General features: G+C 41.3%; 1 protein-coding gene across 1 annotated transcript in view; it reads left to right on the forward strand.

Annotated features, from left to right (window-relative positions):
- The window catches only part of DPP6 (dipeptidyl peptidase like 6), a 988,762-nt gene that overhangs the window by 58,419 nt on the left and 916,594 nt on the right, over positions 1–13,749 (forward strand). The window lies entirely within an intron of this gene.

Genomic DNA, 13,749 nt, shown 5'->3' on the forward strand with positions numbered 1-13,749 from the left:
GGACTCAGTGAAGAGTTGGCAGTCTGCCATCCTCGCAGGAATGTGATCATGTCGTACTTGATCTTGGACTTCCAGCTCCAGAACTGAGAAATTTCTGTTGTTTATAAGCCACCCAGTCTAGGGTATTTGTTAAAGCAGCCCAAATGGACTAAAATGGCCCCTTCCCCAAATCCCAGAATACTCCTCAGTTCTCCATTTTCATATAGAAGTTGGTGGCACTTTGCCTACACACCGTAGAGCTGGCACCATTATTAAACAGTTCATACTTAGAGATAAAATCAGTGTATAAATGATGGAGATGATTAAGCTACCTATTGTGGTGGACAGAAAATAATATTATTTACTGGTTTGTATGTATTTACCTGATCTAACAAGAAATATGTTTGTAAGAGCCCAGCCAGAAATATTTCCTAGTAATAAAATGTAAATTGTAGTGTTTCTTCATGGATGACATACTTTTTTTCCCTCTTAACATTTCAAAAAAATTACCTTTTCTGTATAACTTAAATAATATCAGGCTTTCTGAGGAGCTTCCCACAATCTTGGCAGCACTGAGTTAAAATATAGATTCAACATGATATTTTTTTCTAGTCTTTAGGAAAGCTTCATTCAAGTGCTTTTTCAAAGGTGTTTGAAAATGAACTATTCTAAGAGGGCCTCACGTATTGCTGCTGAGTTTAACCATTCTTAGTACTCACACTGGAATCTGTTCCCTTGGCAGTCCGCCTCCTTTCTACTTCTGTCTTATAACTACTCTCCTCCCCAAAGCCTGCTGACCACCTTTGCCAAGAGCACCTCCAATTTCAGTGAATGGGCACAGATTTAGTTTGCACACTCCGTGGTCTTTGCTTTGCTCTGTGGAATGCTTGGTGAAGGTAAGAAGCCAAACAAGTGGCTTGAAGAAGTCTTGCCCAATGACTGACTTGATTTATTTCTCCTCCTATAACTTTCAGAGGTTCCACCCCTCCAACCCTCCACAGGGGCTTTCTTGCCTGCTTCTGGATGAGTTCAGCCAATGAAAATCAGTGCTGGAGGACAGAGGGAAGGGATGCAGGAGGGCCTGCTTTCCTTGGCCTAATGCTCCCATCAGGCAGCCCTCTCCTGCAGCTAGGGGGTAATTTACATGCAACAGGACTCCCCATGCCCTGGCAATCACTGATTTAACTTCTGCTATATAGTTTGTCTTTTCCAGAATGTCATATAAACCGGATCATGGACAATATACGCATTGGGAGGTGGGCACCAGGACTGTGGGCAAAAGAGCATAAGGGAAATTTTGGGAGTGATATCTCAATTGTGGTAGCTGTTATGTGACTACTGTATACAATTGTTAAAACTCCTTAAACTGTACCCTGAAAAGGATGAATCTTATTGTATGTGAATGATACTTCAATAAAGCCAACTTTAAAAAGTGGAAATTGACTGAAGTAATAATTATGTGTGTTGTCTGTGCAGTAAATTCTCTACTGTAATAGAAGGACTTTCAGAAGATGCTTCCGTATCACTACCCTATTGTGGGTTGTGCAGTTTTGCAACAGTCGTTAATATTTATAGGCTGAATAACTTAATCCCTCTTTATTTTGATTATGCAAGGAGATACTGAACAAAGCGTGTTCAAGGAGAAATGCACACATCCATGTTTTCCATGACATTGTCCAATCTCTGGATGGTTCCTCCTCCTTGAGTCTCCTCCTTGGCCGCGTCTGAAGTAGGTGTTGGGATTTATGCCCTGCTTGGTGACTGGAGAGCTTTCGTGACCAAACTCCCACTGATGAAGTCTTTAAGTCTCCACGACTTTGTAATTTCTTTGACAATACAATTCCTCAAAAAATGTGACAGACGTCTGATGTATTTGTTTCTCATCAACTCTATATACTAGTATCCACACCCAAAGTTCTGTCTTCATATTCTGCGCCCACCTTATTTCATTACTTCATCACCCCCTTGCTTTCTCTCAATCTATGGCAACTGGCCCCAGACGGTATAGAACAGTAAGTGGGAAGGTGACGCCTTTAATCTGACCTTTGGCCTAAATCGTGTTACTCAGTTGAGTAGCTTTGTTAGACCTTTGCTGTGCAAAGACTTTTAAAACCCCATCTCTTCCTGTTGGCTTCAACAAGCAGCTGGTTTTTCCAAACTTCCAGGTCCTTAATTTCTTGGTACTCCTGTCTTCTTTTCATTTTGTTTGCATACTATCTGACTCTTGCCTGCACGCATCTGTCTTGTATTAATTTACAGTATTTTGTGGTAGGAAAAATGATCCCGCCTTCTCGTATGAGAGGACCCCTTTTAAGGGTCCTGTTCAAGAGTTATATCAAAAGGCTCTGCTATGGGTATAAATGCTACTTTCTCCCTCCATGCCAACCCCACATCCTCTGCAATGTCTCCTCTCACTCCTCCAGATATGCTCTGGAAGCTCAGCGAATGAAATAATTAGTATAGAATTTGTACACAGATAGATCACATTTGATTGTAATCAGTTAGCCTCCCTTGATTCTACCAGGCAATGCCCCTTGGGAGCTCACACATTACACCTTGCTCATTTTTTTATCCCCTGTGTCTCATTTACTGTCAGGACCATAGCAGGCACCCAGTCAATGTTCATTGAATGAAATTGTCTTGATTTCTGAAAAAAACAACTTTGCCAATATGTGTTAATTGTTAAGCATGCATGCCTGGGACTGCAAAAAACCCTCCACAGTCTTCTTAGGAAGACCTACGCATATCAAGACAGCAACAAAATACGGTAGCGCATCAAGTGCCAGGTGTGTGCATGAGACCGCCCCTCTGAGAATGGTAGTGTCACTGGGAAGTTGCACTGCAGGGCCATCTTCAACGAAGAGCAAAGTCTCCAAAAGCGCTTGGTATTTGAATAGATGGGAACTGGATATAGGGCATTGCAAGCTACAGGGAAAACCAGAAAAGTCAGCTTTGGGAATGAGCCCAGCAGGTTGGGGGATAATAAAGCAGAGAGCCCATCCACAGTGGACACGCATCTGGGGAGGGGATGCAGGTGGCCTGAACGGCTCGGTGTTTTTCAGTATGGAGAATGAGGCTGTCTTCGCTCTGATTCTGCATGACCTCCTAATTCCAGGTGGAACCATGTCCACTGCTGCACAGGCTTTCCTTGACCTTGGGCTGCTTTTATTTGCTCAGTTTGGTCTCAGAGTTTTGAAAAGATTTGCAATTTCTTCTTGCTTGCCTACAGATTCTGAAAAACTTCATTGCTGTTAATGATTAGATATAAAAGGTTTCTGCTAATATACTTTACCTGCTACGGAATTAATTTGTTTTCTACATTTGTCTGGAAAGGGCCTAAGTATTGCTACCTTCATTAAAAATTCACCTACAAGCTCCTGTGTATCTATTCTGCATATAAAAACATCAGTTTGGCTTCCATATGCCATATAAAATAGGACAGAAAAATAAATTAAGAAAACCAGTATGTTAACTATAGACATGCAATCTATGTTCTGTGTGAACCTTTGTTTAAAAAATTATATTCAGCATATATAAGCACATGCATGCAATATATGCATGCATATGCTAACACAAAATATGAATTTTGACATATATATGGATGTTAAAATGAAAGTGTAACTCATCAGTTGCTCAAATGTATTAATTACAGGTATTTGGGAAAATAAATAGAACACTAAAAACAGATTTAAAATGATGAACTTTTATAGTGTTTACTGGGACATTTATGATGGCCAAGTGTTGAAGACCAAGTTTGAAGAGAAAAGATTAGGAGGCATAAATGAAAAGGTAAATCATTACATTCTAACAAACTATGAAGAAATTTCCAAGATGAGGTGACAATATAAGTATGCAACTTTCTCATCTTTTAGAAAAAACAAAACATAAGTTTCAGGTATGTGGATTTAGAATTTTAACATTTTTCAGAAGAACATATAACAGCCTATGAAAGTATCCAAAGTACCAGAAGGAAAGATACACATACACAAGAAGAATTTAAAATTGAATGTCATACTTTTGTCTTCTGCTGCTGGAAAGATGAAGTGGAAATACTTCTCTGTGTTCCTGCACTAAGTTCAGCTAAAAACTCTGGGCATTTGTGTAAAACAAACATAAGGAGACTCTGAAAGGAGGAGAGAAGAAGGCAGACCAGCCAGGGACCTCAAGAGGAGGGGAAGGACCCAGTGAGAGTTCCTCGAGTTTTCCTTTTGCCTCACATCTCCCAGACGGAGTTGGAGAGGCTGGCAACCTGGAAACAGCAATGAGTGCAACCCCAAAACACCCCAAACAAAGCTGCCCTCTCTAGCAGGACCAAGAAAGGGGCAGCCTAGGCAGACAGACTACCCTTAGACAAGGACCGCTGTATTCCAACAAACACCATGTGAAAAACTGCATCCCACTCCCAACTCCACAAGTGAAGCCCAGTGGAGAGCTTTGCCAGGCTGTAATGGGCACCCAAACCTGGCTAGGATGCTATCAGAGAAGGTCCAGCGGGGAGCCAGGACCTTCACCTCTGCCGGGGCAGCAAAGGGCTCCCCTCCCCATGGTGCCGCTGGAGACCATGGAGATCTGGACTTCCACCTCCACCTAGTGTAGCAGTGGGGCCTCTCATTCCCCACTGGGAGAGAGGAGGCCTAGTGGAGAGTCAGGACTCTCACTACAGCTCAGAGGTATAAGGAGGACACCACCCTAAAACGTCCTTGGAGACCACATGAGGAGCAGCAAAGAAGTGCCCCCATCCAAACCAGGGTGTTCCAGTGGAGGTGTGGTGGAAATCCTGGATTCCCACTTCTGCCCAGCAATGACAAGGACTCTCCCCCTAGTGTCAACGGAGGCCAGGAGTAGAACCTGGACTCTCACTCCCACCAGGCAGTGACAAAGGAGAGCACTCACCTCCTTTGCCTGCCAAATGCAGCATTTAATAAGGTCCAGAGTCTTAGAACAAAATACCCAGGGGTTAGGGAAGGTGGGAGAGAGGTTATGACTACAAAGCTATAGCAGGAGGGAGATCTTTGGGGTGATAGAGCCATCTGTATCTTGATTGCACAGGTGGTTACAAGCATCTACTCATGGGATGAAATGACATTGAACTGCACACATACGTTGTACCAGTGCCAAATTCCTGTTTTTAATATTGCAGTATAGGAGCTGCCTGGTGGTGGAGCCGTTAAGTTCATGCGCTCTGCCTCACCGACTCAGATCCCGGGCATGGAACTACCACCACTTGTCAAGCCAGGCTTTGGCAGGCGTGCCACATATAAAATGAGGAAGATGGGCATGGATGTCAGCTCAGGGCCAATCTCTGTTAACAAAAAGAGGAGGATTGATGGCAGATGTTAGCTCAGGGCTGATCTTCCTCAAAAAAATTTTAAAAAGCACACACACACAAAACAATATTGCAGTATAATTATTTAAGAGATAACCATTGGGAGAAACTGTGTGAACGATACGTGGGATCTCTCTGGACTACCGTTGCAATTTCCTGTGAATCCATATTTATTTTGAAACAAAAAACCTTTAAAAAAGTATATGCCATATATAAATAAATAGAAAATAAAGAAAACCAGAGATGGCATATTATTATTATAATGTTATGTCGGTAAATGTGATTAGGATAAAATTTTTAATTAGAAAAGGAATGATATCCAATTTAAGATTATATTTATGAGTTAAAAGGGGAAATATCCATTAATCTATGTGAATCTGTGTGTGTCTATGTGGGAACTTTCTGCAAGGATGCACAGAAACTCTGGGTAGTGAGGCTGATGGTTGGGGGAGGCTGGCGATTTGCTTTTCATTTCTGCCTTTCTGCACGATTTGCAAATTTCACCACCTGAATTTATCACTTTCATAATTGAAATGTATTACCTAAAGGCTAAAATAAAGAAATGATCTTAAATATATATATATTTAAAGGACTTGACTGGAAATAATCTTAAAACTAAATTGAATTCAAACCACAGACATGTGCGTTTGGGGATGATTCTAACACAAGGTCCGTAGAATACTTAAATACGTTTATTCCCAGTATACAGATACATTGTGGCGTGTGCTTATCTTTTTCTTGTCTCCATGACTACGTGATTAATTAGTCAAAAATGCGGGACTCTGAGCAATAGTATGAACAGAATTTTGCTCCTTGGGAGGCAGAGAAACCTGAGGGAAAGCACGACCACAACTCAACATCCTTCCTGAGGCCGTGTTCGGGTATCAGGTCCATATCACTGCCTCTCCTCCTCCTTTTCTGCCCCCTCCCTCCCTGATCCCCTCTTTCTGTCCTTTGATATTTGGTATCTCCAGGGTTCTGTCCCCATTCATTCTACTACACGATCGTTCCATAGCACGTTTATTGAATGTCTACTATGAAACAGGCAGTGTTCTGGGCATTGAAACTGCGACGGTGAGAAAGCCTCATTGCTGGGCCAGAGTGGGTGTGCACACCAGTGCTTTGAATTGGGCTGTGAGGGCCACCACTTCCCGTGTCACCAGGCCTCATTCTCATGGACTGCAGCACAATGTGAAACAGGGGCCAGGAACTGGGCAAATCACACATATTGACACATTGTTCAGGGCTTTCTTTACATGCAACCTTAAATATTGGAAACCACGTCTTACCGCTTCCAAGAGCACATGCTCCTTATCTGGTGTACCCAAATGCTGTTCAGCAACACGGTGTGCCCTGCCACAGGAAGGCAAGCAGGTATCTCAGCTGAGACAGTAATTCGGGCACAGAATTGTATTTTGGATCTTGCGCTCCATTTCATTATGTGTTTACAGGAACCTGAAATAGAACCAGGAAAATAGATTTGGGCCCAATGATAGTGCACTTGTCTCCTAGTTACAGGTTTAATCATCTATTAAGTTGTATAAATCCTCTTCAATTATATTAATTTAACTCACCATCCACGGCAGTAGATTGACGTCAGGAACTTTTTCAGTTTTAGCTGCTAGCCAAGAGCCCCCAGAGGAGTAAATAACTTAGAAATATCAAACTCTTCCCGGAGGTCAGCTTGGAAGGATTTCAAAGCTTCAGTCATTGGATTTTCATTTCTTTCCACAACAAAACCTGCTAAAACAACCAACTCATGCTACATTGTTCCTCTCTCTCATTAAACTAATCTGTGTGGACAACATTTTTTTTTTTTTTTGAAGATTTTATTTTTTCCTTTTTCTCCCCAAAGCCCCCCGGTACATAGTTGTATATTCTTTGTTGTGGGTCCTTCTAGTTGTGGCATGTGGGACGCTGCCTCAGCGTGGTTTGATGAGCAGTGTCATGTCCGCGCCCAGGATTCGAACCAACGAAACACTGGGCCGCCTGCAGGGGAGCGCGCGAACTTAACCGCTCGGCCACGGGGCCAGCCCCACAACATTATTTTTTTAATGAAACAGTGATTGACATGAGCTAACACTGGACTTTGATTAATGTTCTTGAGAATTTTTCAAGTTTTCTTGAAGTCCGCGACCCATGTAACCCAGCCTCTGGTAGACTATTTGCCCTGGCAAATCTTCCAACAGAAGTCAGAAAGAAGGCAGCTAAGATGAAGAATAAGGACAGAAGCAAAGAGCAGAGGATGGTGGGAACATCTTTTCCCTCCATGTTGATTTCCAAGTTGGCCACTGTTGGGTTGTTCCTCTGTGTGTGCTTAGGAGCAATTGTCTGAGAGATCTGGATGTGTTGTATTAAACCTGCCCATCATAGGTAGACTTTTATCTCATTCCGAGTTTAATGTTCTCATGACTTAAGAAACAGTCTTGCATGAGGGGAGAACAATAGCTTAGGACACATTTCACATGTTTTGGCCAAAGAGCTTAGGCAAAAGGGAAAATGTAAATCATTTTATTAAATACTGACAGTTTTACTTCCATGAAATAAAGGATTTATTAGCATTTTTAAGTAAGCTGCTCTGCCTTTATTTGATTCACTTAGTGTCCATAAATATAATTGATTTAGATTTAACATTCTTTCTACATCTTTGCAGATCACATTAGAGGAAAAGAAAATTTTCATGGAACGAATAAACTTAAACTTAAAATGATCTGAACACAGAAACATTAACATTGAGAGGGTCCAGGGGCACATAAATAAGTCGTGAAGGAATGACCCGGAGTGAAATATTAAATTTGACCAATGGGATGCCATAGAAATATTGGATATATGGGGCAGATGTTGTAGTGTCCTGTATTTAGCAATGATTGATTTTTGTGTGTGTGTGAGGAAGATTAGCCCTGAGCTAACATCCATGCCAGTTTTCCTCCACTTTGTATGTGGGGCACCCCCACAGCATGGCTGGTGAGTGGAGTAGGTCCGCACCCAGAACCCGAACCATGAACCCGGGCCACTAAAGTGGAGCACGCGGAACTTTAACCACTCAGCCAGGGGCTGGCCCCCAGCAATGATTGATTTTTTCCACAAGCATATTGTTGTTGTTCCAAAGATAATATACACTTCTAAGCATAAATGACTTTATTTCAATCTACAGTCTTTTTGAACAATGTTTATTCTTCCATTTCTAGATGATACATTATATTGGGGCAAAGGAGATAGTTCACCACAGAACTGTTATCCTCCCAAAGCTCTTCTCCTTACGCCCTTGCAGGCTCACGGCAGATGGGTGATGACATTAGGGGGATATATTTGCTTAATTATCAATGTGGCACAGCTAAGGAGCATCTAATTTTCACTTCCTTTGTATGGAAAGCCCAGAACTCATCTTTAACACTTGGCTAGAGATTTAGGCTATGTAGTTTTTCTGGTTGAGGCCTGGCATCTCTCAAGGCAATATTGAAAAATTGATTTAATGATCTCTTAAAGTAGTCACCTCTCACAAATGCGTTGGTGGAAGTACCTCCATTTTAAAAAGAGATTCACCAGAGTTTTTGATGGAAATTGTCTCCTAATGGGATCTCTGTCTCTGGACTTTCATCACCCAACTCTACCCTGTCATGCACTGTCTAAAATTTAATCTTCCTTTTGTATAGGCAAGAGCACAAGAATGCTCAAGTGTTAAGCTGGAATGTATTGAATAGGAAGAGGGTAAGCAAGTCACCATTCTGGCTTTGGAACCTCTCAATGCCACATACTTGTGGTTCTATTTGTCTTAGTACACACACGGTCCTAAATCAACCTACCTGTAAGACTGAAATACACACTGAAATTCCCACTCACTTCAGATTCTGCCTGTAGCATTCCCATCTCATGTCTTGGCTCATGCGTTTCCCACCAGTTGGACCATAGGACTCTTCTTCTTTTCTCTTTGCATCCTTTAAGACACAGTGGACCTCTTCAGAGCACAAAGATTTCTAAGCCACACATTGTCTGAAGATATCCACTGTACTTTCACCTTGTATTTTAAGCTCTCGGTTTATTGGTTAATAATGGGAGTATATCCCATCTTCTTAGAAATATTGAAAGCATGTCAAGGACATCAGTGCTAAATTAGTTTCTCTCTATGATGGTAATGTTAACAATGCTGCAGACCTCGAGCCACATGCTTAATCCTTCTGGGCTTCAGTTATCTGAGCCAAAACTTCCTGAGTCACAGTTTCTTTATATGCAAAATGAGGATACAAATGTCCACTTTACTTGGTTATTCTAAAGATTAAATTACAAAATAAAAGAAAGAGCCACAGCATGTCTCGCATAAGGAATGTATGGCTGCACATACCTTCTGGTTTTCATAGCATTTCAGAAATATTATCTCATTTGATTCTTGAGACAATATTATAAGATGGCCAGAATAGGCATTTTTACATCCATTTGTCAGTTGAGTACACTGAGGTTCAGCAATATTAAGGGCTGTTTTTAGAGTGACCTGTTAGTAAGCAGTATTTAGTGGAACTTTAGAATATTAGTCATACTTTGGTACCTTTGCCTGTTGAAAAATTGTTGAATAAATAACCAACTTAGGACAAGAAGAAACAGTGAGTCTTTTCATACAGAGACAAAGTGGCAAAGATATAAACATAGTTAAATTAAGTAGCTGCATTTTAATGCTAAAGTTCAGGTTTGATTATTTAGGTAAGTAAAGGTGGAACACTTGTATTTTCATCCTACAATGAAGTGCTCTATGAAACATTCCAGCAATTCAATACAGCACAATGCCCCTGTGGGGTAATGACATTAGGATCAAGAGAAATTGATATGGCAAGGCTTCCTTCTCTTGGCTAAAGTGACGTGAAGGTGCCCCCCATTCTTATTATGTATTCAGAAAACAGATTGTAAATAGGTGTGATGTTAATGAATACAGAGGTGAGCTAATGGAAGAAAACTGAATTTATTTCTGTATAATGCATTGTTCCCTGTCAGTTTCTTTCCTTTGTAAGATAGATTTTAACAAAATGTCTGACAAGTAATTTAGTGATGGGCGTGATTAATGCTGATGTGGCTTTTAGGGAGTGGTGAGCAGTTATAGGAACCTTTGTTTTAAATATCAAGGCTGTCTTCCTGGTATAGTGCAAATACCTGGGAAACTAAAAGACTAAGCTTGCCCTCTACTGGAATTCAGAATTACACCACAGGCAATTTTATGAGTGTAGGGAAGAAAGGATCCATATATTTTTGCTTCACACATTTAAAATTCAAGTCTCCTTTTACCAAATTGGTTAATCCACTTTGGTATCCGTTCTAAACATAGATTCAACTGTATGAACCAAATGCTTTCAAGGCATTTGGAATTTCCTAGTTCCCAAAGACGACAGCTTTGGATGGCAAATGATCAGGTGGCTTACAGAGTAATCACAGCAGTAATTTCTGCTGTCTTATTCATTTTACAAAATAGGAGTAATCAACTAACAGACAATTAGGCTTCCTGGTAGTTTTGGATTGGTTAGGTACTTAATATAACCCCAGGAATAAAATTGTGCCAGAATCTAAAACATCATCAAACAAGTGGCCGTGAGTGAAGACCTGGGAGTTAGAAGGGTAAGATGGTGTTAGGGAGCAGGATGCTAATCACTAGCCCTTGGGAGAAACTGTGTTTACAATTTTTTGGCTCTGAGCATCACTGGCACAGTAGTCTGGGAAGTGGTATTGTCATGGCACCTGCAGCTGGACCAAGGCCAGCAAGGGCTGCAGGCTGGGAGACCATAGGGGAGGTAGAGGTCAAAAATGTGGATCTGCTGGAAGGTAAGGTACTGACTGCTGACTTCAGGTGTGGGCAAACCTGACCATTATTTTTCCTCCCTTCTAGCTAAACATGGTTGAGTCCTCTTCCTTCTACAATCTCCAACAGGCACCAGCTGATGCCTATATTTTGTTGTAACATGAACATTTGTATCTGCACACTCAGTAGTGCACAGACTTCAGAAATCAGGAAACAGGAAGTCTGCCGTGCTGGTGGCTAATGTGAATCAACAAATCAAATCATTTCGTATATCTTCTTGACTCAAGGCTTTTTCACCTTTTATTGCATTTGGCCAAAGTTTCAGAGAGAAAATAGCTGCACTCTTATCTATCAAAGCTAGAGTGAGCGTTTGAGGGGGGAGGAAGAATGGCACATCCCAGACCCATCCATCAGCCTGCTACTTAGACCTTAGCATCTAAAATAGCAGTTTGCTCTGATTTGAAAGCAGCCAGAGAAAAGTGGGTTCAGAAGTTCCATACGCCTCCAGAAGGGACATTATATAACTTATCTTTTCGGGTTCTCTTTAACAGTAGAAATTGGCTCTTATTCCCCAGACCAAAGTGTTCCACTGCAAAAATACAATAATGGCATTTTTTTTCCCCCAGTTTACAGAAAAATAGTCAGGGGATTAAATTTTATAAAAATTTTTGAGTTTTTCTCTCAGTATGTTTTTTGGTTTTTTTTTTTTTTTTTTTTTCAGGAAGATTAGCCCTGAGCTAACTACTGCCAATCCTCCTCTTTTTGCTGAGGAAGTCTGGCCCTGAGATAACATCCATGCCCATCTTCCTCTACTTTATATGTGGGACGCCTACCATGGCATAGCATGCCAAGCGGTGCCATGTCTGCACCCAGGATCCGAACTGGTGAACCCTGGGCTGCCGAGAAGCGGAACATGCGAACTTAACTGCTGCACCACTAGGCCAGCCCCTCTCAGTACTTTTTCATAACACTTTGCTGCTCACCACTCTTCTGTGCCTGTCAGGATTCCTCCTCACTGGAATGTAGTGTATTATAGTGTCAATGAGGCTTGATGCACGTTTAGATTTAATCTGTCACAGTGTTTTGTAACCAGGTCATGAATTCCAGGCTCTGCCAGGTAAACAAATGCTACATTCACTCTGAATTCTAGTTAAAATTACTCTCAAGGTTCAAACAGATTGTGAAAATAAAAGATGTCTGGATTACCCTCTATCTTGGTGCTGTGGAGACAGAAGCTGCTAGGTAGCCTCTTATCCACCTAGAGTCCAGCAGTGCCCTGGTTCACTCATGGCGGTGGACCAGCCTGCACCACCAGGCAGAGAGACACAATGTGGCTGTTTTAATTCTACCCCATACCACCGAGAAAGTATCTGCTGGTAAAGAACAAAGTCAGAAGACAAGACTTGATAGGGTTTCTTTTTAGAGCATAATCACTTCTAAACACTAGGAGATTAAACAGGATTCTACTTCAATGAAAAGGAGAATGTTTGAGGTGTATTCTGTCCCAAAATATAGAAGCTGTCAGTTGCAAAAGGATGGCGCATAATTGTATGTCTACAAAAAAGGTGTTTGGTTTTAATCCAGGTATTCACAGTCGTATCTGTCAATTGTTGACCATCAGCTATGTGCCACGTGTGTTACAAAGATTAACTAATTTAGTACTGCTACAAACTTGCTAGGCAGATATTATGATGTCAAGGTTTACTTAAAAAAATGGAGGCTCAGACAAGTTAAACAGCTTAACCAAATTCACTTAGCTAAAAATGAGTAGAGGCACCAGGGCGAGAGCTTTCACAGGGGGTGACCTCATCAAGCCAACAACCCAGGAGAGCAGAGTGAGAAAACCCCGAGAGCACGCAGGACAAAGCACCCCTCCCCCCACCTGCTCAGCATGGCTCCAGCACCTGGGATCTTGGCTGAAGGCAGAGGGATCAGAATATGCAGCTCTTGACCCCCACCCACTGGTGATAGGTGGTCACTGACCAAATAATACCAGGATGCATAAAAACAGAGCCACCCCCTCTAGCAATATCAAACATTATATCAAATCTCCAGACCAGAGAGAAAAGACAAGTACCCAGAATTCAGTCCTGAGGACACAGAAATATGTAATCTAAATGACAATGAATTCAAAATAGCTATCATCAAAAACCTCAACGAGGTAAAAGAGAAAATAGAGAAACAATTCAATGAGTTCAGGAGCTACTTCACAAAAGAGATTGAAACTATAAAGAAGAATCAATCAGAAATATTAGAGAGGAAAGACACAATGGAAGAAATAAGACAAAATATGGAGTCCCTGAATGCTCTAGTGGACATCATAAAGGAGCATATCAGCATAATCAAAGATAGACATGTTGAAATGCTCCAGACAGAGGAGGCAAGAGAACTAAGACTAAAAAGAAATGAAGAAGGTCTCCAAGAAATATCCTATTCAATTAGGAAATGCAACATAAGAATTATAGGTATTCAAGAAGAAGAAGAGAAGGAGAATGGCATGGAAAACTTGTTCAAAGAAGTAATAGCACAGAACTTCCCAAGCCTAGGGAAGCAAATCCATCTGGAAGAGGCTGCCAGATCTCCTAGATATGTCAATGTGAAAAGACATACTGCAAAGTGTAAAGTAGTAAAACTGACAAAAATGAATGACGAAGAAATAATACTCAGG

Source organism: Equus asinus, chromosome 1 (genome assembly GCF_041296235.1).
Source record: "Equus asinus isolate D_3611 breed Donkey chromosome 1, EquAss-T2T_v2, whole genome shotgun sequence".
Taxonomy (NCBI): domain Eukaryota; kingdom Metazoa; phylum Chordata; class Mammalia; order Perissodactyla; family Equidae; genus Equus; species Equus asinus.